The following is a 24,705-nucleotide window of genomic DNA, read 5'->3' as shown; positions in this document are numbered from 1 at the left end:
CTTTTAAATATCTTGATATATCTCGAGAACTACGCATCTGATCGAAAAATATCATAGAACATAAAAAGTAGGAAACTTAATTCTCTACAAAAGAGGTCTCTTAACATTTTGCCATAGCTCGCTTCGTTTCCGAGATATTTGCAGATTTATCTCAAGGGAAGGGGCCTGACGGACATATTTCGAGATATTTCTTCTTTTTGTTGTTCTTCTTCTGCACAGCTAAGCTGGAAGTGGCATTTGCAGCTCGCAATAGTGCAGAGTTATCTCAAAGAAAGGGGCCACGGTGTTTCTGTACCTCTATTATGTTGGTGCGGCTTCGGAACTTTTAAATATCTTGATATATCTCGAGAACTACGCATCCGATCAAAAAATATCATAGAACATAAAAAGTAGGAAACTTAATTCTCAACAAAAAAGGTCTCTTAACATTTTGCCATAGCTCGCTTCGTTTCCGAGATATTTGCAGATTTATCTCGAGGGAAGGGGCCTGTCGGACATATTTCGAGATATTTCTTCTTCTTGTTGTTCTTCTTCTGCACAGCTAAGCTGGAAGTGGCATTTGCAGCGCGCAATAGTGCAGAGTTATCTCAAAGAAAGGGGCCACGGTGTTTCTGTATCTCTATTATGTTGGTGCGGCTTCGGATCTTTTAAATATCTCGATATATCTCGAAAACTACGCTTCTGATCAAAAAATATCGTAGAACATAAATTGTAGGAAACATAATTCTCTACAAAAAAGGTCTCTCAACATTTTGCCATAGCTCGCTTCGTTTCCGAGATATTTGCAGATTTATCTCAAGGGAAGGGGCCTGACGAACATATTTCGAGATATTTCTTCTTCTTGTTGTTCTTCTTCTGCACAGCTAAGCTCGAAGTGGCATTTGCAGCTCGCAATAGTGCAGAGTTATCTCAAAGAAAGAGGCCACGGTGTTTCTGTACCTCTATTATGTTGGTGCAGCTTCGGAACTTTTAAATATCTTGATATATCTCGAGAACTACGCATCTGATCAAAAAATATCATCGAACATAAAAAGTAGGAAACTTAATTCTCTACAAAAAAGGTCTCTTAACATTTTGCCATAGCTCGCTTCGTTTCCGAGATATTTGCAGATATATCTCAAGGGAAGGGGCCTGACGGACATATTTCGAGATATTTCTTCTTCTTGTTGTTCTTCTTCTGCACAGCGAAGCTGGAAGTGGCATTCACAGCTCGCAATAGTGCCGAGTTATCTCAAAGAAAGGGGCCACGGTGTTTCTGTTTCTCTATTATGTTGGTGCGGCTTCGGAACTTTTAAATATCTTGATATATCTCGAGAACTACGCATCTGATGAAAAAATATCATAGAACATAAAAAGTAGGAAACCTAATTTTCTACAAAAAAGGTCTCTCAACATTTTGCCATAGCTCGCTTCGTTTCCGAGATATTTGGAGATTTATCTCAAGGGAAGGCGCCTGACGGACATATTTCGAGATATTTCTTCTTCTTGTTGTTCTTCTTCTGCACAGCTAAGCTGGAAGTGGCATTTGCGGCTCGCACTAGTGCAGAGTTATCTCAAAGAAAGGGGCCACGGTGTTTCTGTATCCCTATTATGTTGGTGCGGCTTCGGAACTTTTAAATATCTCGATATATCTCGAAAACTACGCTTCTGATCAAAAAATATCATAGAACATAAATTGTAGGAAACATAATTCTCTACCAAAAACGTCTCTTAACATTTTGCCATAGCTCGCTTCGTTTCCGAGATATTTGCAGATTCAGCTCAAAGCAACTGGCCTGACGGACATATTTCGAGATATTTCTTCTTCTTGTTGTTCTTCCTCTGCACAGCTAAGCTGGAAGTGGCATTTGCAGCTCGCAATAGTGCAGAGTTATCTCAAAGAAAGGGGCCACGGTGTTTCTGTATCTCTATTATGTTGGTGCGGCTTCGGAACTTTTAAATATCTTGATATATCTCGAGAACTACGCATCTGATCAAAAAATATCATAGAACAGAAAAAGTAGGAAACTTAATTCTCTACAAAAAAGGTCTCTTAACATTTTGCCATAGCTCGCTTCGTTTCCGAGATATTTGCAGATATATCTCAAGGGAAGGGGCCTGACGGACATATTTCGAGATATTTCTTCTTCTTGTTGTTCTTCTTCTGCACAGCTGAGCTGGAAGTGGCATTTGCAGGTCGCAATAGTGCAGAGTTATCTCAAAGAAAGGGGCCACGGTGTTTCTGTATCTCTATTATGTTGGTGCGGCTTCGGAACTTTTAAATATCTCGATATATCTCGAAAACTACGCTTCTGATCAAAAAATATCATAGAACATAAATTGTAGGAAACATAATTCTCTACCAAAAACGTCTCTTAACATTTTGCCATAGCTCGCTTCGTTTCCGAGATATTTGCAGATATATCTCAAGGGAAGGGGCCTGACGGACATATTTCGAGATATTTCTTCTTCTTGTTGTTCTTCTTCTGCACAGCTGAGCTGGAAGTGGCATTTGCAGGTCGCAATAGTGCAGAGTTATCTCAAAGAAAGGGGCCACGGTGTTTCTGTATCTCTATTATGTTGGTGCGGCTTCGGAACTTTTAAATATCTCGATATATCTCGAAAACTACGCTTCTGATCAAAAAATATCATAGAACATAAAAAGTAGGAAACTTAATTCTCAACAAAAAAGGTCTCTTAACATTTTGCCATAGCTCGCTTCGTTTCCGAGATATTTGCAGATTTATCTCGAGGGAAGGGGCCTGTCGGACATATTTCGAGATATTTCTTCTTCTTGTTGTTCTTCTTCTGCACAGCTAAGCTCGAAGTGGCATTTGCAGCTCGCAATAGTGCAGAGTTATCTCAAAGAAAGAGGCCACGGTGTTTCTGTACCTCTATTATGTTGGTGCAGCTTCGGAACTTTTAAATATCTTGATATATCTCGAGAACTACGCATCTGATCAAAAAATATCATCGAACATAAAAAGTAGGAAACTTAATTCTCTACAAAAAAGGTCTCTTAACATTTTGCCATAGCTCGCTTCGTTTCCGAGATATTTGCAGATATATCTCAAGGGAAGGGGCCTGACGGACATATTTCGAGATATTTCTTCTTCTTGTTGTTCTTCTTCTGCACAGCGAAGCTGGAAGTGGCATTCACAGCTCGCAATAGTGCCGAGTTATCTCAAAGAAAGGGGCCACGGTGTTTCTGTTTCTCTATTATGTTGGTGCGGCTTCGGAACTTTTAAATATCTTGATATATCTCGAGAACTACGCATCTGATGAAAAAATATCATAGAACATAAAAAGTAGGAAACCTAATTTTCTACAAAAAAGGTCTCTCAACATTTTGCCATAGCTCGCTTCGTTTCCGAGATATTTGGAGATTTATCTCAAGGGAAGGCGCCTGACGGACATATTTCGAGATATTTCTTCTTCTTGTTGTTCTTCTTCTGCACAGCTAAGCTGGAAGTGGCATTTGCGGCTCGCACTAGTGCAGAGTTATCTCAAAGAAAGGGGCCACGGTGTTTCTGTATCCCTATTATGTTGGTGCGGCTTCGGAACTTTTAAATATCTCGATATATCTCGAAAACTACGCTTCTGATCAAAAAATATCATAGAACATAAATTGTAGGAAACATAATTCTCTACCAAAAACGTCTCTTAACATTTTGCCATAGCTCGCTTCGTTTCCGAGATATTTGCAGATTCAGCTCAAAGCAACTGGCCTGACGGACATATTTCGAGATATTTCTTCTTCTTGTTGTTCTTCCTCTGCACAGCTAAGCTGGAAGTGGCATTTGCAGCTCGCAATAGTGCAGAGTTATCTCAAAGAAAGGGGCCACGGTGTTTCTGTATCTCTATTATGTTGGTGCGGCTTCGGAACTTTTAAATATCTTGATATATCTCGAGAACTACGCATCTGATCAAAAAATATCATAGAACAGAAAAAGTAGGAAACTTAATTCTCTACAAAAAAGGTCTCTTAACATTTTGCCATAGCTCGCTTCGTTTCCGAGATATTTGCAGATATATCTCAAGGGAAGGGGCCTGACGGACATATTTCGAGATATTTCTTCTTCTTGTTGTTCTTCTTCTGCACAGCTGAGCTGGAAGTGGCATTTGCAGGTCGCAATAGTGCAGAGTTATCTCAAAGAAAGGGGCCACGGTGTTTCTGTATCTCTATTATGTTGGTGCGGCTTCGGAACTTTTAAATATCTCGATATATCTCGAAAACTACGCTTCTGATCAAAAAATATCATAGAACATAAATTGTAGGAAACATAATTCTCTACCAAAAACGTCTCTTAACATTTTGCCATAGCTCGCTTCGTTTCCGAGATATTTGCAGATATATCTCAAGGGAAGGGGCCTGACGGACATATTTCGAGATATTTCTTCTTCTTGTTGTTCTTCTTCTGCACAGCTGAGCTGGAAGTGGCATTTGCAGGTCGCAATAGTGCAGAGTTATCTCAAAGAAAGGGGCCACGGTGTTTCTGTATCTCTATTATGTTGGTGCGGCTTCGGAACTTTTAAATATCTCGATATATCTCGAAAACTACGCTTCTGATCAAAAAATATCATAGAACATAAAAAGTAGGAAACTTAATTCTCAACAAAAAAGGTCTCTTAACATTTTGCCATAGCTCGCTTCGTTTCCGAGATATTTGCAGATTTATCTCGAGGGAAGGGGCCTGTCGGACATATTTCGAGATATTTCTTCTTCTTGTTGTTCTTCTTCTGCACAGCTAAGCTCGAAGTGGCATTTGCAGCTCGCAATAGTGCAGAGTTATCTCAAAGAAAGAGGCCACGGTGTTTCTGTACCTCTATTATGTTGGTGCAGCTTCGGAACTTTTAAATATCTTGATATATCTCGAGAACTACGCATCTGATCAAAAAATATCATCGAACATAAAAAGTAGGAAACTTAATTCTCTACAAAAAAGGTCTCTTAACATTTTGCCATAGCTCGCTTCGTTTCCGAGATATTTGCAGATTTATCTCAAGGGAAGTGGCCTGACGGACATATTTCGAGATATTTCTTCTTCTTGTTGTTCTTCTTCTGCACAGCTAAGCTGGAAGTGGCATTTGCAGCTCGCAAGAGTGCAGAGTTATCCCAAAGAAAGGGGCCACGGTGTTTCTGTATCTCTATTATGTTGGTGCGGCTTCGGAACTTTTACATATCTCGATATATCTCGAAAACTACGCTTCTGATCAAAAAATATCATAGAACATAAAAAGTAGGAAACTTAATTCTCTACAAAAAACGTCTCTTAACATTTTGCCATAGCTCGCTTCGTTTCCGAGATATTTGCAGATTCAGCTCAAAGGAACTGGCCTGACGGACATATTTCGAGATATTTCTTCTTCTTGTTGTTCTTCTTCTGCACAGCTAAGCTGGAAGTGGCATTTGCGGCTCGCACTAGTGCACAGTTATCTCAAAGAAAGGGGCCACGGTGTTTCTGTATCTCTATTATGTTGGTGCGTCTTCGGAACTTTTAAATATCTCGATATATCTCGAAAACTACGCTTCTGATCAAAAAATATCATAGAACATAAATTGTAGGAAACATAATTCTCTACAAAAAACGTCTCTTAACATTTTGCCATAGCTCGCTTCGTTTCCGAGATATTTGCAGATTCAGCTCAAAGGAACTGGCCTGACGGACATATTTCGAGATATTCCTTCTTCTTGTTGTTCTTCTTCTGCACAGCTAAGCTGGAAGTGGCATTTGCAGCTCGCAATAGTGCAGAGTTATCTCAAAGAGAGGGGCCACGGTGTTTCTGTATCTCTATTATGTTGGTGCGGCTTCGGAACTTTTAAATATCTTGATATATCTCGAGAACTACGCATCTGATCAAAAAATATCATAGAAGATAAAAAGTAGGAAACTTAATTCTCTACAAAAAAGGTCTCTTAACATTTCGCCATAGCTCGCTTCGTTTCCGAGATATTTGCAGATTTATCTCAAGGGAAGGGGCCTGTCGGACATATTTCGAGATATTTCTTCTTCTTGTTGTTCTTCTTCTGCACAGCTAAGCTGGAAGTGGCATTTGCGGCTCGCACTAGTGCAGAGTTATCTCAAAGAAAGGGGCCACGGTGTTTCTGTATCTCTATTATGTTGGTGCGGCTTCGGAACTTTTAAATATCTCGATATATCTCGAAAACTACGCTTCTGATCAAAAAATATCATAGAACATAAATTGTAGGAAACATAATTCTCTACAAAAAAGGTCTCTGCTCATTTTGCCATAGGTCGCTTCGTTTCCGAGATATTTGCAGATTTATCTCAAGGGAAGGAGCCTAACGGAAATATTTCGAGATATTTCTTCTTCTTGTTGTTCTTCTTCTGCACAGCTAAGCTGGAAGTGGCATTTGCGGCTCGCACTAGTGCAGAGTTATCTCAAAGAAAGGGGCCACGGTGTTTCTGTATCCCTATTATGTTGGTGCGGCTTCGGAACTTTTAAATATCTCGATATATCTCGAAAACTACGCTTCTGATCAAAAAATATCATAGAACATAAATTGTAGGAAACATAATTCTCTACAAAAAAGGTCTCTTAACATTTTGTCATAGCTCGCTTCGTTTCCGAGATATTTGCAGATATATCTCAAGGGAAGGGGCCTGACGGACATATTTCGAGATATTTCTTCTTCTTGTTGTTCTTCTTCTGCACAGCTAAACTGGAAGTGGCATTTCCAGCTCGCAATAGTGCAGAGTTATCTCAAAGAGAGGGGCCACGGTGTTTCTGTATCTCTATTATGTTGGTGCGGCTTCGGAACTTTTAAATATCTTGATATATCTCGAGAACTACGCATCTGATCAAAAAATATCATAGAAGATAAAAAGTAGGAAACTTAATTCTCTACAAAAAAGGTCTCTTAACATTTTGCCATAGCTCGCTTCGTTTCCGAGATATTTGCAGATTTATCTCAAGGGAAGGGGCCTGACGGACATATTTCGAGATATTTCTTCTTCTTCTGCACAGCTAAGCTGGAAGTGGCATTTGCGGCTCGCACTAGTGCAGAGATATCTCAAAGAAATGGGCCACGGTGTTTCTGTATCCCTATTATGTTGGTGCGGCTTCTGAACTTTTAAATATCTCGATATATCTCGAAAACTACGCTTCTGACCAAAAAATCTCATAGAACATAAATTGTAGGAAACATAATTCTCTACAAAAAACGTCTCTTAACATTTTGCCATAGCTCGCTTCGTTTCCGAGATATTTGCAGATTCAGCTCAAAGGAACTGGCCCGACGGACATATTTCGAGATATTTCTTCTTCTTGTTGTTCTTCCTCTGCACAGCTAAGCTGGAAGTGGCATTTGCGGCTCGCACTAGTGCAGAGTTATCTCAAAGAAAGGGGCCACGGTGTTTCTGTATCCCTATTATGTTGGTGCGGCTTCGGAACTTTTAAATATCTCGATATATCTCGAAAACTACGCTTCTGATCAAAAAATATCATAGAACATAAATTGTAGGAAACATAATTCGCTACAAAAAACGTCTCTTAACATTTTGCCATAGCTCGCTTCGTTTCCGAGATATTTGCCGATTCAGCTCAAAGGAACTGGCCTGACGGACATATTTCGAGATATTTCTTCTTCTTGTTGTTCTTCCTCTGCACAGCTAAGCTGGAAGTGGCATTTGCAGCTCGCAATAGTGCAGAGTTATCTCAAAGAAAGGGGCCACGGTGTTTCTGTATCCCTATTATGTTGGTGCGGCTTCTGAACTTTTAAATATCTCGATATATCTCGAGAACTACGCATCTGATCAAAAAATGTCATAGAAGATAAAAAGTAGGAAACTTAATTCTCTACAAAAAATGTCTCTTAACATTTTGCCATAGCTCGCTTCGTTTCCGAGATATTTGCAGATTTATCTCAAGGGAAGGGGCCTGACGGACATATTTCGAGATATTTCTTCTTCTTGTTGTTCTTCTTCTGCACAGCTAAGCTGGAAGTGGCATTTGCAGCTCGCAATAGTGCAGAGTTATCTCAAAGAAAGGGGCCACGGTGTTTCTGTATCCCTATTATGTTGGTGCGGCTTCTGAACTTTTAAATATCTCGATATATCTCGAAAACTACGCTTCTGATCAAAAAATATCATAGAACATAAATTGTAGGAAACATAATTCTCTACAAAAAAGGTCTCTTAACATTTTGCCATAGCTCGCTTGGTTTCCGAGATATTTGCAGATATATCTCAAGGGAAGGGGCCTGACGGACATATTTCGAGATATTTCTTCTTCTTGTTGTTCTTCTTCTGCACAGCTAAGCTGGAAGTGGCATTTACAGCTCGCAATAGTGCAGAGTTATCTCAAAGAAAGGGGCCACGGTGTTTCTGTATCTCTATTATGTTGGTGCGGCTTCGGAACTTTTAAATATCTTGATATATCTCGAGCACTACGCATCTGATCAAAAAATATCATAGAACATAAAAAGTAGGAAACTTAATTCTCTACAAAAGAGGTCTCTTAACATTTTGCCATAGCTCGCTTAGTTTCCGAGATATTTGCAGATTTATCTCAAGGGAAGGGGCCTAACGGACATATTTCGAGATATTTCTTCTTCTTGTTGTTCTTCTTCTGCACAGCTAAACTGGAAGTGGCATTTCCAGCTCGCAATAGTGCAGAGTTATCTCAAAGAGAGGGGCCACGGTGTTTCTGTATCTCTATTATGTTGGTGCGGCTTCGGAACTTTTAAATATCTTGATATATCTCGAGAACTACGCATCTGATCAAAAAATATCATAGAAGATAAAAAGTAGGAAACTTAATTCTCTACAAAAAAGGTCTCTTAACATTTTGCCATAGCTCGCTTCGTTTCCGAGATATTTGCAGATTTATCTCAAGGGAAGGGGCCTGACGGACATATTTCGAGATATTTCTTCTTCTTGTTGTTCTTCTTCTGCACAGCTAAGCTGGAAGTGGCATTTACAGCTCGCAATAGTGCAGAGTTATCTCAAAGAAAGGGGCCACGGTGTTTCTGTATCTCTATTATGTTGGTGCGGCTTCGGAACTTTTAAATATCTTGATATATCTCGAGAACTACGCATCTGATCAAAAAATATCATAGAAGATAAAAAGTAGGAAACTTAATTCTCTACAAAAAAGGTCTCTTAACATTTTGCCATAGCTCGCTTCGTTTCCGAGATATTTGCAGATTTATCTCAAGGGAAGGGGCCTGACGGACATATTTCGAGATATTTCTTCTTCTTATTGTTCTTCTTCTGCACAGCTAAGCTGGAAGTGGCATTTGCGGCTCGCACTAGTGCAGAGCTATCTCAAAGAAAGGGGCCACGGTGTTTCTGTATCCCTATTATGTTGGTGCGGCTTCTGAACTTTTAAATATCTCGATATATCTCGAAAACTACGCTTCTGACCAAAAAATATCATAGAACATAAATTGTAGGAAACATAATTCTCTACAAAAAACGTCGCTTAACATTTTGCCATAGCTCGCTTCGTTTCCGAGATATTTGCAGATTCAGCTCAAAGGAACTGGCCTGACGGACATATTTCGAGATATTTCTTCTTCTTGTTGTTCTTCCTCTGCACAGCTAAGCTGGAAGTGGCATTTGCGGCTCGCACTAGTGCAGACTTATCTCAAAGAAAGGGGCCACGGTGTTTCTGTATCCCTATTACGTTGGTGCGGCTTCGGAACTTTTAAATATCTCGATATATCTCGAAAACTACGCTTCTGATCAAAAAATATCATAGAACATAAATTGTAGGAAACATAATTCTCTACAAAAAAGGTCTCTTAACATTTTGCCATAGCTCGCTTCGTTTCCGAGATATTTGCAGATTTATCTCAAGGGAAGGGGCCTGACGGACATATTTCGAGATATTTCTTCTTCTTGTTGTTCTTCTTCTGCACAGCTAAGCTGGAAGTGGCATTTGCGGCTCGCACTAGTGCAGAGTTATCTCAAAGAAAGGGGCCACGGTGTTTCTGCATCTCTATTATGTTGGTGCGGCTTCGGAACTTTTAAATATCTCGATATATCTCGAAAACTACGCTTCTGATCAAAAAATATCATAGAATATAAATTGTAGGAAACATAATTCTCTACAAAAAAGGTCTCTTAACATTTTGCCATAGCTCGCTTGGTTTCCGAGATATTTGCAGATATATCTCAAGGGAAGGGGCCTGACGGACATATTTCGAGATATTTCTTCTTCTTGTTGTTCTTCTTCTGCACAGCTAAGCTGGCAGTGGCATTTACAGCTCGCAATAGTGCAGAGTTATCTCAAAGAAAGGGGCCACGGTGTTTCTGTATCTCTATTATGTTGGTGCGGCTTCGGAACTTTTAAATATCTTGATATATCTCGAGAACTACGCATCTGATCAAAAAATATCATAGAATATAAAAAGTAGGAAACTTAATTCTCTACAAAAAAGGTCTCTTAACATTTTGCCATAGCTCTCTTCGTTTCCGAGATATTTGCAGATTTATCTCAAGGGAAGGGGCCTGACGGACATATTTCGAGATATTTCTTCTTCTTGTTGTTCTTCTTCTGCACAGCTAAGCTGGAAGTGGCATTTACAGCTCGCAATAGTGCAGAGTTATCTCAAAGAAAGGGGCCACGGTGTTTCTGTATCTCTATTATGTTGGTGCGGCTTCGGAGCTTTTAAATATCTTGATATATCTCGAGAACTACGCATCTGATCAAAAAATATCATAGAACATAAAAAGTAGGAAACTTAATTCTCTACAAAAAAGGTCTCTTAACATTTTGCCATAGCTCGCTTCGTTTCCGAGATATTTGCAGATTTATCTCAAGGGAAGGGGCCTGACGGACATATTTCGAGATATTTCTTCTTCTTGTTGTTCTTCTTCTGCACAGCTAAGCTGGAAGTGGCATTTGCGGCTCGCACTAGTGCAGAGTTATCTCAAAGAAAGGGGCCACGGTGTTTCTGTATCTCTATTATGTTGGTGCGGCTTCGGAACTTTTAAATATCTCGATATATCTCGAAAACTACGCTTCTGATCAAAAAATATCATAGAATATAAATTGTAGGAAACATAATTCTCTACAAAAAAGATCTCTTAACATTTTGCCATAGCTCGCTTGGTTTCCGAGATATTTGCAGATATATCTCAAGGGAAGGGGCCTGACGGACATATTTCGAGATATTTCTTCTTCTTGTTGTTCTTCTTCTGCACAGCTAAGCTGGAAGTGGCATTTACAGCTCGCAATAGTGCAGAGTTATCTCAAAGAAAGGGGCCACGGTGTTTCTGTATCTCTATTATGTTGGTGCGGCTTCGGAACTTTTAAATATCTTGATATATCTCGAGAACTACGCATCTGATCAAAAAATATCATAGAACATAAAAAGTAGGAAACTTAATTCTCTACAAAAAAGGTCTCTAAACATTTTGCCATAGGTCGCTTCGTTTCCGAGATATTTGCAGATTTATCTCAAGGGAAGGGGCCTGACGGACATATTTCGAGATATTTCTTCTTCTTGTTGTTCTTCTTCTGCACAGCTAAGCTGGAAGTGGCATTTACAGCTCGCAATAGTGCAGAGTTATCTCAAAGAAAGGGGCCACGGTGTTTCTGTATCTCTATTATGTTGGTGCGGCTTCGGAACTTTTAAATATCTTGATATATCTCGAGAACTACGCATCTGATCAAAAAATATCATAGAAGATAAAAAGTAGGAAACTTAATTGTCTACAAAAAAGGTCTCTTAACATTTTGCCATAGCTCGCTTCGTTTCCGAGATATTTGCAGATTTATCTCAAGGGAAGGGGCCTGACGGACATATTTCGAGATATTTCTTCTTCTTGTTGTTCTTCTTCTGCACAGCTAAGCTGGAAGTGGCATTTGCGGCTCGCACTAGTGCAGAGTTATCTCAAAGAAAGGGGCCACGGTGTTTCTGTATCTCTATTATGTTGGTGCGGCTTCGGAACTTTTAAATATCTTGATATATCTCGAGAACTACGCATCGGATCAAAAAATATCATAGAACATAAAAAGTAGGAAACTTAATTCTCTACAAAAAAGGTCTCTTAACATTTTGCCATAGCTCTCTTCGTTTCCGAGATATTTGCAGATTTATCTCAAGGGAAGGGGCCTGACGGACATATTTCGAGATATTTCTTCTTCTTGTTGTTCTTCTTCTGCACAGCTAAGCTGGAAGTGGCATTTACAGCTCGCAATAGTGCAGAGTTATCTCAAAGAAAGGGGCCACGGTGTTTCTGTATCTCTATTATGTTGGTGCGGCTTCGGAACTTTTAAATATCTTGATATATCTCGAGAACTACGCATCTGATCAAAAAATATCATAGAAGATAAAAAGTAGGAAACTTAATTGTCTACAAAAAAGGTCTCTTAACATTTTGCCATAGCTCGCTTCGTTTCCGAGATATTTGCAGATTTATCTCAAGGGAAGGGGCCTGACGGACATATTTCGAGATATTTCTTCTTCTTGTTCTTCTTCTTCTGCACAGCTAAGCTGGAAGTGGCATTTGCGGCTCGCACTAGTGCAGAGTTATCTCAAAGAAAGGGGCCACGGTGTTTCTGTATCTCTATTATGTTGGTGGGGCTTCGGAACTTTTAAATATCTTGATATATCTCGAGAACTACGCATCTGATCAAAAAATATCATAGAACATAAAAAGTAGGAAACTTAATTCTCTACAAAAAAGGTCTCTTAACATTTTGCCATAGGTCGCTTCGTTTCCGAGATATTTGCAGATTTATCTCAAGGGAAGGGGCCTGACGGACATATTTCGAGATATTTCTTCTTCTTGTTGTTCTTCTTCTGCACAGCTAAGCTGGAAGTGGCATTTACAGCTCGCAATAGTGCAGAGTTATCTCAAAGAAAGGGGCCACGGTGTTTCTGTATCTCTATTATGTTGGTGCGGCTTCGGAACTTTTAAATATCTTGATATATCTTGAGAACTACGCATCTGATCAAAAAATATCATAGAAGATAAAAAGTAGGAAACTTAATTGTCTACAAAAAAGGTCTCTTAACATTTTGCCATAGCTCGCTTCGTTTCCGAGATATTTGCAGATTTATCTCAAGGGAAGGGGCCTGACGGACATATTTCGAGATATTTCTTCTTCTTGTTGTTCTTCTTCTGCACAGCTAAGCTGGAAGTGGCATTTGCGGCTCGCACTAGTGCAGAGTTATCTCAAAGAAAGGGGCCACGGTGTTTCTGTATCTCTATTATGTTGGTGCGGCTTCGGAACTTTTAAATATCTTGATATATCTCGAGAACTACGCATCTGATCAAAAAATATCATAGAACATAAAAAGTAGGAAACTTAATTCTCTACAAAAAAGGTCTCTTAACATTTTGCCATAGGTCGTTTCGTTTCCGAGATATTTGCAGATTTATCTCAAGGGAAGGGGCCTGACGGACATATTTCGAGATATTTCTTCTTCTTGTTGTTCTTCTTCTGCACAGCTAAGCTGGAAGTGGCATTTACAGCTCGCAATAGTGCAGAGTTATCTCAAAGAAAGGGGCCACGGTGTTTCTGTATCTCTATTATGTTGGTGCGGCTTCGGAACTTTTAAATATCTTGATATATCTTGAGAACTACGCATCTGATCAAAAAATATCATAGAAGATAAAAAGTAGGAAACTTAATTGTCTACAAAAAAGGTCTCTTAACATTTTGCCATAGCTCGCTTCGTTTCCGAGATATTTGCAGATTTATCTCAAGGGAAGGGGCCTGACGGACATATTTCGAGATATTTCTTCTTCTTGTTGTTCTTCTTCTGCACAGCTAAGCTGGAAGTGGCATTTGCGGCTCGCACTAGTGCAGAGTTATCTCAAAGAAAGGGGCCACGGTGTTTCTGTATCTCTATTATGTTGGTGCGGCTTCGGAACTTTTAAATATCTTGATATATCTCGAGAACTACGCATCTGATCAAAAAATATCATAGAACATAAAAAGTAGGAAACTTAATTCTCTACAAAAAAGGTCTCTTAACATTTTGCCATAGCTCTCTTCGTTTCCGAGATATTTGCAGATTTATCTCAAGGGAAGGGGCCTGACGGACATATTTCGAGATATTTCTTCTTCTTGTTGTTCTTCTTCTGCACAGCTAAGCTGGAAGTGGCATTTACAGCTCGCAATAGTGCAGAGTTATCTCAAAGAAAGGGGCCACGGTGTTTCTGTATCTCTATTATGTTGGTGCGGCTTCGGAACTTTTAAATATCTTGATATATCTCGAGAACTACGCATCTGATCAAAAAATATCATAGAAGATAAAAAGTAGGAAACTTAATTGTCTACAAAAAAGGTCTCTTAACATTTTGACATTGCTCGCTTCGTTTCCGAGATATTTGCAGATTTATCTCAAGGGAAGGGGCCTGACGGACATATTTCGAGATATTTCTTCTTCTTGTTCTTCTTCTTCTGCACAGCTAAGCTGGAAGTGGCATTTGCGCCTCGCACTAGTGCAGAGTTATCTCAAAGAAAGGGGCCACGGTGTTTCTGTATCTCTATTATGTTGGTGCGGCTTCGGAACTTTTAAATATCTCGATATATCTCGAAAACTACGCTTCTGATCAAAAAATATCATAGAATATAAATTGTAGGAAACATAATTCTCTACAAAAAAGGTCTCTTAACATTTTGCCATAGCTCGCTTGGTTTCCGAGATATTTGCAGATATATCTCAAGGGAAGGGGCCTGACGGACATATTTCGAGATATTTCTTCTTCTTGTTGTTCTTCTTCTGCACAGCTAAGCTGGAAGTGGCATTTACAGCTCGCAATAGTGCAGAGTTATCTCAAAGAAAGGGGCCACGGTGTTTCTGTATCTCTATTATGTTGGTGCGGCTTCGGAACTTTTAAATATCTTGATATATCTCGAGAACTACGCATCTGATCAAAAAATATCATAGAAGATAAAAAGTAGGAAACTTAATTCTCTACAAAAAAGGTCTCTTAACATTTTGCCATAGCTCGCTTCGTTTCCGAGATATTTGCAGATTTATCTCAAGGGCAGGGGCCTGACGGACATATTTCGAGATATTTCTTCTTCTTGTTGTTCTTCTTCTGCACAGCTAAGCTGGAAGTGGCATTTACAGCTCGCAATAGTGCAGAGTTATCTCAAAGAAAGGGGCCACGGTGTTTCTGTATCTCTATTATGTTGGTGCGGCTTCGGAACTTTTAAATATCTTGATATATCTCGAGAACTACGCATCTGATCAAAAAATATCATAGAACACAAAAAGTAGGAAACTTAATTCTCTACAAAAAAGGTCTCTTAACATTTTGCCATAGCTCGCTTCGTTTCCGAGATATTTGCAGATTTATCTCAAGGGAAGGGGCCTAACGGACATATTTCGAGAGATTTCTTCTTCTTGTTGTTCTTCTTCTGCACAGCTAAACGGGAAGTGGCATTTCCAGCTCGCAATAGTGCAGAGTTATCTCAAAGAGAGGGGCCACGGTGTTTCTGTATCTCTATTATGTTGGTGCGGCTTCGGAACTTTTAAATATCATGATATATCTCGAGAACTACGCATCTGATCAAAAAATATCATAGAAGATAAAAAGTAGGAAACTTAATTCTCTACAAAAAAGGTCTCTTAACATTTTGCCATAGCTCGCTTCGTTTCCGAGATATTTGCAGATTTATCTCAAGGGAAGGGGCCTGACGGACATATTTCGAGATATTTCTTCTTCTTGTTGTTCTTCTTCTGCACAGCTAAGCTGGAAGTGGCATTTGCCGCTCGCACTAGTGCAGAGTTATCTCACAGAAAGGGGCCACGGTGATTCTGTATCTCTATTATGTTGGTGCGGCTTCGGAACTTTTAAATATCTCGATGTATCTCGAAAACTACGCTTCTGATCAAAAAATATCATAGAACATAAATTGTAGGAAACATAATTCTCTATAAAAAACGTCTCTTAACATTTTGCCATAGCTCGCTTCGTTTCCGAGATATTTGCAGATTCATCTCAAAGGAACTGGCCTGACGGACATATTTCGAGATATTTCTTCTTCTTGTTGTTCTTCCTCTGCACAGCTAAGCTGGAAGTGGCATTTGCAGCTCGCAATAGTGCAGAGTTATCTCAAAGAAAGGGGCCACGGTGTTTCTGTATCTCTATTATGTTGGTGCGGCTTCGGAACTTTTAAATATCTTGATATATCTCGAGAACTACGCATCTGATCAAAAAATATCATAGAACATAAAAAGTAGGAAACTTAATTCTCTACAAAAAAGGTCTCTTAACATTTTGCCATAGCTCTCCTCGTTTCCGAGATATTTGCAGATTTATCTCAAGGGAAGGGGCCTGACGGACATATTTCGAGATATTTCTTCTTCTTGTTGTTCTTCTTCTGCACAGCTAAGCTGGAAGTGGCATTTGCGGCTCGCACTAGTGCAGAGTTATCTCAAAGAATGGGGCCACGGTGTTTCTGTATCTCTATTATGTTGGTGCGGCTTCGGAACTTTTAAATATCTCGATGTATCTCGAAAACTACGCTTCTGATCAAAAAATATCATAGAATATAAATTGTAGGAAACATAATTCTCTATAAAAAACGTCTCTTAACATTTTGCCATAGCTCGCTTCGTTTCCGAGATATTTGCAGATTCATCTCAAAGGAACTGGCCTGACGGACATATTTCGAGATATTTCTTCTTCTTGTTGTTCTTCCTCTGCACAGCTAAGCTGGAAGTGGCATTTGCAGCTCGCAATAGTGCAGAGTTATCTCAAAGAAAGGGGCCACGGCGTTTCTGTATCTCTATTATGTTGGTGCGGCTTCGGAACTTTTAAATATCTTGATATATCTCGAGAACTACGCATCTGATCAAAAAATATCATAGAACATAAAAAGTAGGAAACTTAATTCTCTACAAAAAAGGTCTCTTAACATTTTGCCATAGCTCGCTTCGTTTCCGAGATATTTGCAGATTTATCTCAAGGGAAGGGGCCTGACGGACATATTTCGAGATATTTCTTCTTCTTGTTGTTCTTCTTCTGCACAGCTAAGCTGGAAGTGGCATTTGCGGCTCGCACTAGTGCAGAGTTATCTCAAAGAAAGGGGCCACGGTGTTTCTGTATCTCTATTATGTTGGTGCGGCTTCGGAACTTTTAAATATCTCGATGTATCTCGAAAACTACGCTTCTGATCAAAAAATATCATACAAAATAAATTGTAGGAAACATAATTCTCTACATAAAAGGTCTCTTAACATTTTGCCATAGCTCTCTTCGTTTCCGAGATGTTTGCAGATCTATCTCAAGGGAAGGGGCCTGACGGACATATTTCGAGATATTTCTTCTTCTTGTTGTTCTTCTTCTGCACAGCTAAGCTGGAAGTGGCATTTGCAGCTCGCAATAGTGCAGAGTTATCTCAAAGAAAGGGGCCACGGTGTTTCTGTATCTCTATTATGTTGGTGCGGCTTCGGAACTTTTAAATATCTTGATATATCTCGAGAACTACGCGTCTGATCAAAAAATATCATAGAACATAAAAAGTAGGAAACTTAATTCTCTACAAAAAAGGTCTCTTAACATTTTGCCATAGCTCTCTTCGTTTCCGAGATATTTGCAGATTTATCTCAAGGGAAGGGGCCTGACGGACATATTTCGAGATATTTCTTCTTCTTGTTGTTCTTCTTCTGCACAGCTAAGCTGGAAGTGGCATTTGCGGCTCGCACTAGTGCAGAGTTATCTCAAAGAAAGGGGCCACGGTGTTTCTGTATCTCTATTATGTTGGTGCGGCTTCGGAACTTTTAAATATCTCGATGTATCTCGAAAACTACGCTTCTGATCAAAAAATATCATAGAACATAAATTGTAGGAAACATAATTCTCTATAAAAAACGTCTCTTAACATTTTGCCATAGCTCGCTTCGTTTCCGAGATATTTGCAGATTCATCTCAAAGGAACTGGCCTGACGGACATATTTCGAGATATTTCTTCTTCTTGTTGTTCTTCCTCTGCACAGCTAAGCTGGAAGTGGCATTTGCAGCTCGCAATAGTGCAGAGTTATCTCAAAGAAAGGGGCCACGGCGTTTCTGTATCTCTATTATGTTGGTGCGGCTTCGGAACTTTTAAATATCTTGATATATCTCGAGAACTACGCATCTGATCAAAAAATATCATAGAACATAAAAAGTAGGAAACTTAATTCTCTACAAAAAAGGTCTCTTAACATTTTGCCATAGGTCGCTTCGTTTCCGAGATATTTGCAGATTTATCTCAAGGGAAGGGGCCTAACGGACATATTTCGAGATATTTCTTCTTCTTGTTGTCCTTCTTCTGCACAGCTAAACTGGAAGTGGCATTTCCAGCTCGCAATAGTGCAGAGTTATCTCAAAGAGAGGGGCCACGGTGTTTCTGTATCTCTATTATGTTGGTGCGGCTTCGGAACTTTTAAATATCTTGATATATCTCGAGAACTACGCATCTGATCAAAAAATATCATAGAAGGTAAAAAGTAGGAAACTTAATTCTCTACAAAAAAGGTCTCTTAACATTTTGCCATAGCTCGCTTCGTTTCCGAGATATTTGCAGATTTATCTCAAGGGAAGGGGCCTGACGGACATATTTCGAGATATTTCTTCTTCTTGTTGTTCTTCTTCTGCACAGCTAAGCTGGAAGTGGCATTTACAGCTCGCAATAGTGCAGAGCTATCTCAAAGAAAGGGGCCACGGTGTTTCTGTATCTCTATTATGTTGGTGCGGCTTCGGAACTTTTAAATATCTTGATATATCTCGAGAACTACGCATCTGATCAAAAAATATCATAGAACACAAAAAGTAGGAAACTTAATTCTCTACAAAAAAGGTCTCTTAACATTTTGCCATAGCTCGCTTCGTTTCCGAGATATTTGCAGATTTATCTCAAGGGAAGGGGCCTAACGGACATATTTCGAGAGATTTCTTCTTCTTGTTGTTCTTGTTCTGCACAGCTAAGCTGGAAGTGGCATTTGCGGCTCGCACTAGTGCAGAGTTATCTCAAAAAAAGGGGCCACGGTGTTTCTGTATCTCTATTATGTTGGTGCGGCTTCGGAACTTTTAAATATCTCGATGTATCTCGAAAACTACGCTTCTGATCAAAAAATATCATAGAACATAAATTGTAGGAAACATAATTCTCTATAAAAAACGTCTCTTAACATTTTGCCATAGCTCGCTTCGTTTCCGAGATATTTGCAGATTCATCTCAAAGGAACTGGCCTGACGGACATATTTCGAGATATTTCTTCTTCTTGTTGTTCTTCCTCTGCACAGCTAAGCTGGAAGTGGCATTTGCAGCTCGCAATAGTGCAGAGTTATCTCAAAGAAAGGGGCCACGGCGTTTCTGTATCTCTATTATGTTGGTGCGGCTTCGGAACTTTTAAATATCTCGATGTATCTCGAAAACTACGCTTCTGATCAAAAAATATCATACAAAATAAATTGTAGGAAACATAATTCTCTACAAAAAAGGTCTCTTAACATTTTGCCATAGCTCTCTTCGTTTCCGAGATGTTTGCAGATCTATCTCAAGGGAAGGGGCCTGACGGACATATTTCGAGATATTTCTTCTTCTTGTTGTTCTTCTTCTGCACAGCTAAGCTGGAAGTGGCATTTGCAGCTCGCAATAGTGCAGAGTTATCTCAAAGAAAGGGGCCACGGTGTTTCTGTATCTCTATTATGTTGGTGCGGCTTCGGAACTTTTAAATATCTTGATATATCTCGAGAACTACGCGTCTGATCAAAAAATATCATAGAACATAAAAAGTAGGAAACCTAATTCTCTACAAAAAAGGTCTCTTAACATTTTGCCATAGCTCTCTTCGTTTCCGAGATATTTGCAGATTTATCTCAAGGGAAGGGGCCTGACGGACATATTTCGAGATATTTCTTCTTCTTGTTGTTCTTCTTCTGCACAGCTAAGCTGGAAGTGGCATTTGCGGCTCGCACTAGTGCAGAGTTATCTCAAAGAAAGGGGCCACGGTGTTTCTGTATCTCTATTATGTTGGTGCGGCTTCGGAACTTTTAAATATCTCGATGTATCTCGAAAACTACGCTTCTGATCAAAAAATATCATAGAACATAAATTGTAGGAAACATAATTCTCTATAAAAAACGTCTCTTAACATTTTGCCATAGCATGCTTCGTTTCCGAGATATTTGCAGATTCATCTCAAAGGAACTGGCCTGACGGACATATTTCGAGATATTTCTTCTTCTTGTTGTTCTTCCTCTGCACAGCTAAGCTGGAAGTGGCATTTGCAGCTCGCAATAGTGCAGAGTTATCTCAAAGAAAGGGGCCGCGGCGTTTCTGTATCTCTATTATGTTGGTGCGGCTTCGGAACTTTTAAATATCTTGATATATCTCGAGAACTACGCATCTGATCAAAAAATATCATAGAAGGTAAAAAGTAGGAAACTTAATTCTCTACAAAAAAGGTCTCTTAACATTTTGCCATAGCTCGCTTCGTTTCCGAGATATTTGCAGATTTATCTCAAGGGAAGGGGCCTGACGGACATATTTCGAGATATTTCTTCTTCTTGTTGTTCTTCTTCTGCACAGCTAAGCTGGAAGTGGCGTTTGCGGCTCGCACTAGTGCAGAGTTATCTCAAAGAAAGGGGCCACGGTGTTTCTGTATCCCTATTATGTTGGTGCGGCTTCGGAACTTTTAAATATCTCGATATATCTCGAAAACTACGCTTCGGATCAAAAAATATCATAGAACATAAATAGTAGGAAACATAATTCTCTACAAAAAACGTCTCTTAACATTTTGCCATAGCTCGCTTTGTTTCCGAGATATGTGCAGATTTATCTCAAGGGAAGGGGCCTGACGGACATATTTCGAGATATTTCTTCTTCTTGTTGTTCTTCTTCTGCACAGCTAAGCTGGAAGTGGCATTTGCGGCTCGCACTAGTGCAGAGTTATCTCAACGAAAGGGGCCACGGTGTTTCTGTATCTCTATTATGTTGGTGCGGCTTCGGAACTTTTAAATATCTCGATGTATCTCGAAAACTACGCTTCTGATCAAAAAATATCATAGAACATAAATTGTAGGAAACATAATTCTCTATAAAAAACGTCTCTTAACATTTTGCCATAGCTCGCTTCGTTTCCGAGATATTTGCAGATTCATCTCAAAGGAACTGGCCTGACGGACATATTTCGAGATATTTCTTCTTCTTGTTGTTCTTCCTCTGCACAGCTAAGCTGGAAGTGGCATTTGCAGCTCGCAATAGTGCAGAGTTATCTCAAAGAAAGGGGCCACGGCGTTTCTGTATCTCTATTATGTTGGTGCGGCTTCGGAACTTTTAAATATCTCGATGTATCTCGAAAACTACGCTTCTGATCAAAAAATATCATACAAAATAAATTGTAGGAAACATAATTCTCTACAAAAAAGGTCTCTTAACATTTTGCCATAGCTCTCTTCGTTTCCGAGATGTTTGCAGATCTATCTCAAGGGAAGGGGCCTGACGGACATATTTCGAGATATTTCTTCTTCTTGTTGTTCTTCTTCTGCACAGCTAAGCTGGAAGTGGCATTTGCAGCTCGCAATAGTGCAGAGTTATCTCAAAGAAAGGGGCCGCGGCGTTTCTGTATCTCTATTATGTTGGTGCGGCTTCGGAACTTTTAAATATCTTGATATATCTCGAGAACTACGCATCTGATCAAAAAATATCATAGAAGGTAAAAAGTAGGAAACTTAATTCTCTACAAAAAAGGTCTCTTAACATTTTGCCATAGCTCGCTTCGTTTCCGAGATATTTGCAGATTTATCTCAAGGGAAGGGGCCTGACGGACATATTTCGAGATATTTCTTCTTCTTGTTGTTCTTCCTCTGCACAGCTAAGCTGGAAGTGGCATTTGCAGCTCGCAATAGTGCAGAGTTATCTCAAAGAAAGGGGCCACGGCGTTTCTGTATCCCTATTATGTTGGTGCGGCTTCGGAACTTTTAAATATCTTGATATATCTCGAGAACTACGCATCTGATCAAAAAATATCATAGAACATAAAAAGTAGGAAACTTAATTCTCTACAAAAAAGGTCTCTTAACATTTTGCCATAGCTCTCTTCGTTTCCGAGATATTTGCAGATTTATCTCAAGGGAAGGGGCCTGACGGACATATTTCGAGATATTTCTTCTTCTTGTTGTTCTTCTTCTGCACAGCTAAGCTGGAAGTGGCATTTGCGGCTCGCACTAGTGCAGAGTTATCTCAAAGAAAGGGGCCACGGTGTTTCTGTATCTCTATTATGTTGGTGCGGCTTCGGAACTTTTAAATATCTCGATGTATCTCGAAAACTACGCTTCTGATCAAAAAATATCATAGAACATAAATTGTAGGAAACATAATTCTCTATAAAAAACGTCTCTTAACATTTTGCCATAGCTCGCTTCGTTTCCGAGATATTTGCAGATTCATCTCAAAGGAACTGGCCTGACGGACATATTTCGAGATATTTCTTCTTCTTGTTGTTCTTCCTCTGCACAGCTAAGCTGGAAGTGGCATTTGCAGCTCGCAATAGTGCAGAGTTATCTCAAAGAAAGGGGCCACGGCGTTTCTGTATCTCTATTATGTTGGTGCGGCTTCGGAACTTTTAAATATCTTGATATATCTCGAGAACTACGCATCTGATCAAAAAATATCATAGAACATAAAAAGTAGGAAACTTAATTCTCTACAAAAAAGGTCTCTTAACATTTTGCCATAGGTCGCTTCGTTTCCGAGATATTTGCAGATTTATCTCAAGGGAAGGGGCCTAACGGACATATTTCGAGATATTTCTTCTTCTTGTTGTCCTTCTTCTGCACAGCTAAACTGGAAGTGGCATTTCCAGCTCGCAATAGTGCAGAGTTATCTCAAAGAGAGGGGCCACGGTGTTTCTGTATCTCTATTATGTTGGTGCGGCTTCGGAACTTTTAAATATCTTGATATATCTCGAGAACTACGCATCTGATCAAAAAATATCATAGAAGGTAAAAAGTAGGAAACTTAATTCTCTACAAAAAAGGTCTCTTAACATTTTGCCATAGCTCGCTTCGTTTCCGAGATATTTGCAGATTTATCTCAAGGGAAGGGGCCTGACGGACATATTTCGAGATATTTCTTCTTCTTGTTGTTCTTCTTCTGCACAGCTAAGCTGGAAGTGGCATTTACAGCTCGCAATAGTGCAGAGTTATCTCAAAGAAAGGGGCCACGGTGTTTCTGTATCTCTATTATGTTGGTGCGGCTTCGGAACTTTTAAATATCTTGATATATCTCGAGAACTACGCATCTGATCAAAAAATATCATAGAACACAAAAAGTAGGAAACTTAATTCTCTACAAAAAAGGTCTCTTAACATTTTGCCATAGCTCGCTTCGTTTCCGAGATATTTGCAGATTTATCTCAAGGGAAGGGGCCTAACGGACATATTTCGAGAGATTTCTTCTTCTTGTTGTTCTTGTTCTGCACAGCTAAGCTGGAAGTGGCATTTGCGGCTCGCACTAGTGCAGAGTTATCTCAAAAAAAGGGGCCACGGTGTTTCTGTATCTCTATTATGTTGGTGCGGCTTCGGAACTTTTAAATATCTCGATGTATCTCGAAAACTACGCTTCTGATCAAAAAATATCATAGAACATAAATTGTAGGAAACATAATTCTCTATAAAAAACGTCTCTTAACATTTTGCCATAGCTCGCTTCGTTTCCGAGATATTTGCAGATTCATCTCAAAGGAACTGGCCTGACGGACATATTTCGAGATATTTCTTCTTCTTGTTGTTCTTCCTCTGCACAGCTAAGCTGGAAGTGGCATTTGCAGCTCGCAATAGTGCAGAGTTATCTCAAAGAAAGGGGCCACGGCGTTTCTGTATCTCTATTATGTTGGTGCGGCTTCGGAACTTTTAAATATCTTGATATATCTCGAGAACTACGCATCTGATCAAAAAATATCATAGAACATAAAAAGTAGGAAACTTAATTCTCTACAAAAAAGGTCTCTTAACATTTTGCCATAGCTCTCTTCGTTTCCGAGATATTTGCAGATTTATCTCAAGGGAAGGGGCCTGACGGACATATTTCGAGATATTTCTTCTTCTTGTTGTTCTTCTTCTGCACAGCTAAGCTGGAAGTGGCATTTGCGGCTCGCACTAGTGCAGAGTTATCTCAAAGAAAGGGGCCACGGTGTTTCTGTATCTCTATTATGTTGGTGCGGCTTCGGAACTTTTAAATATCTCGATGTATCTCGAAAACTACGCTTCTGATCAAAAAATATCATAGAACATAAATTGTAGGAAACATAATTCTCTATAAAAAACGTCTCTTAACATTTTGCCATAGCTCGCTTCGTTTCCGAGATATTTGCAGATTCATCTCAAAGGAACTGGCCTGACGGACATATTTCGAGATATTTCTTCTTCTTGTTGTTCTTCCTCTGCACAGCTAAGCTGGAAGTGGCATTTGCAGCTCGCAATAGTGCAGAGTTATCTCAAAGAAAGGGGCCACGGCGTTTCTGTATCTCTATTATGTTGGTGCGGCTTCGGAACTTTTAAATATCTTGATATATCTCGAGAACTACGCATCTGATCAAAAAATATCATAGAACATAAAAAGTAGGAAACTTAATTCTCTACAAAAAAGGTCTCTTAACATTTTGCCATAGGTCGCTTCGTTTCCGAGATATTTGCAGATTTATCTCAAGGGAAGGGGCCTAACGGACATATTTCGAGATATTTCTTCTTCTTGTTGTCCTTCTTCTGCACAGCTAAACTGGAAGTGGCATTTCCAGCT

The sequence above is a fragment of the Osmia lignaria genome, unplaced genomic scaffold (genome assembly GCF_051020975.1).
Source record: "Osmia lignaria lignaria isolate PbOS001 unplaced genomic scaffold, iyOsmLign1 scaffold0005, whole genome shotgun sequence".
In the NCBI taxonomy this organism is placed as follows: Eukaryota; Metazoa; Arthropoda; class Insecta; order Hymenoptera; family Megachilidae; genus Osmia; species Osmia lignaria.
This window is presented reverse-complemented; position numbering follows the sequence as displayed.